Raw genomic sequence first — 2,929 nt, 5'->3', positions numbered from 1 at the left:
ATTTTAAGACCAATTCCCTAGTACAGTGGTTCTCAACCTTCTGGCCCTTTAAATATAGTTCCTCATGTTGTGACCCAACCATAAAATTATTTTCATTGCTTCTTCATAACTGTAATGTTGCTACTGTTATGAATCATAATGTAAATATCTGACGTGCAGGATGGTCTTAGGCGACCCCTGTGAAAGGGTCGTTTGACCGCCAAAGGGATCGCGACCCACAGGTTGAGAACTGCTACCCTAGTGCCTGTTAGAATAATTTTGATGTAAATACCAAATGCTGTTTGGGATGGTGTGCAAGTTTTGTAGCAGGGATTTTCTCTTTGTGACATTGTGAGTGAACATTAAAAGCAGCTGCAGACCTTGTGTCCCACACTCTTGGCCTTCGGCCATCTTGGTAGAATCTTGGATAAACTTTGTTGGCTACAAGTATTATCTCTATAATCCAAGCTCTTGAGGAATTTGAAAGTCACAGGTTTGAATACTTTTTTCTCATTTGTGAATCAAACACACTTTACCTGAGGACCATCATTTTAGCTAAGGGTACACACTAAATTGTTGTCATTGTTGCACCCGCCTGACAAAACTGCTGTCAGCAAAATGAAAGTATAGCACATTGGACACCCACAGAGACTGTGGTGCCAGGCTGCTGCCTGGTTCTGGAACTGCTCTTTTATTATCCTGTTAATTAATTATCCTTGTATAGCAGTAGCAACCCAAATAACAATTGCTAATGTTTGTAGAGGGCTCCCTGCCCCTCTCATGTGGCGGCTGTACTCTTTGGTTCTGTTGTGTTTGTTCATAAATCCGCCATCATTTCTGGCTGAGGTACTGTGATTACCTCTGATTCAGACACAAAAAGACAAAGGCTTGGAGCTTTACTTTGTTGCCCTCGTGGCTGGTGAGGGTGGACCCCTGTGTTTGAGTCTAGGCATTGTGAGCGATATGGGACAGATTTGGATTGGGTGATATATTTTGAGAAGCTCTTAGTGGAGGCAGGATGACAGGCCTCACTGAGATGAAAATATGCTAGAAAGTTCAAAGTGTGATAAAACCAAACATACTTAATGTTAAGATTGTGTGTAAGTTGTGATGTGAAGGGTCACTCTAGAATTTCACTGCTTGGTAAATGAGGCTGCTCTGCCCAGCATCAGATGCAAGTGGAATGAAGCCAGTTGTAATGACGGGGTCTTTTCCTGTGTGAGCATCTGATGTTCCATAAGGAAGATTGAATGACTTAAAGCTTATAAACATGGCCATTTTTAGTGTATACCACTGGATGATCTTATCATTAGAAATCTTTTCTCTAGACATGATATTTTAGGTAGAACCATAGACTCCCTTCAACTACTTTCTCACGTGAATAAAAATGGGACAGCTTTCATGTTCTCAATGAGCTGCCTTTGCTCATTAGGCTGTGGAACAGAAGGAGCGAGGGAAAGCCTGCTGTGAGTCATGCCCATGGTTGTCTTTGCATCAAGATTCTGAGATCCTCTATTTGGAGCGACATTGTCCGTAAGGAAAAAGAGGATGAAAGCTTGAGTTTAAATGAAGCAGGATCAACCCAACAGATTTCAGTGCTGAAGGGTATGAGGGATGGGGAGGTGTAGAATTGGCTGCCATTGTGTCTTCAGATCCAGAGGAGACACTGCAGGGTGGTCCTTGAACATGTTTGCTTTATCATCGTCCACTTAGAGGTGCTTTGAAGAGGGATAGGGGTAGAGGCAAGAAACAGAATGCAGATTTTTTAATAGAACACCACCCTAGAGTATAGCGCTGATCATTAGGGTATTTTATGGGCTATTTGTAATATCTTTTATCCAAAATATAAAATGAAAGAAGCCAATGTTGATTAAAAATGGGATTCCAATTTTTTCTAGCTCCTCTTTCACTGTTTGTCCCCTGTGATTGCTGCCTATTCTTTTTTCTAGTTTGAATTGCATTCCCGTGATCTCTATTTGCAAATGCTTTCACAGTTTTGTTATAATTAAGAAAGGGAAGAAAATCAAAACATAAGCCCAAGAAGAGGTTGAGGGAGTGTGTCAATCCCCAAGCAAGGTACTTTTGGGTGAAATCTTGATGAAAGTGGCAGAGTGATGCTGTTTTGAAAATTAGGAAGGAGAAAGGACTTCCTGCAACATTTCCTTTACAGACACAGCTAGAAATGCCTATAAATTTTCATTAATGTTATATCCTTGGCTCCACAGGAAATTATATTTAAGATTAGTTGGACATTAAAGCTTTGCTGAGGATAGAAGTGAATGGCCTTTTGGTTTCTTGGTGACCATGAATTTTGCTAATATATACAGCCAAGAGTAATACAGTAGTTTTCGTATGACTCTGGGAGTAGCTTGTCTGATTCTTAAGGTAAAATCAAGATTGACTTCTTAATTAGTGTGTTATTTAAGAAAAACAAATCCAAATCTGAAAGCATTGGGGAGGTAAAGGGTAATGAATTTTCTTTTTTGGCACATCATGAACATTTTGTTTTTTTAATTTTTACATTGTTTCTCCTGGTATGATTCATGTCACTCACTGCCCTTGCACTTGAACCCAGTACTCATTAGGAAAACTGCCATGTAAAGTACCAAGTGAGATGTTTATGAAAACATACAGAAAGGAGTGAAAGCACTGAAAGTAAATTGATATTACGTAGGTCTGAGGCACGTGGCTATTCATTTTATTGTCACATGAATGAGGTGGGGTTTTTTGTTTGTTTGTTTTTAAAATATTTTTTATTGATTAAGTTATTACATATGTGTCCTTATCCCCACATTACCTCCCCAACCCTCCACTCATGCCCTCACCCCCCTGGTGTCTGTGTCCATTGGTTACGCTTATATGCATGCATACAAGTCCCTTGGTTGATCTCTTACCCACCCTCTCTCCCTGCATTCCCTCTGAACTTTGACGGTCTGTTCAATGCTGCACT

The sequence above is a fragment of the Myotis davidii genome, unplaced genomic scaffold, assembly GCF_000327345.1.
Source record: "Myotis davidii unplaced genomic scaffold, ASM32734v1 scaffold923, whole genome shotgun sequence".
Taxonomy (NCBI): Eukaryota; Metazoa; Chordata; class Mammalia; order Chiroptera; family Vespertilionidae; genus Myotis; species Myotis davidii.
The sequence above is the reverse complement of the archived record's forward strand: the minus strand, read 5'-3'. Positions refer to the sequence as shown.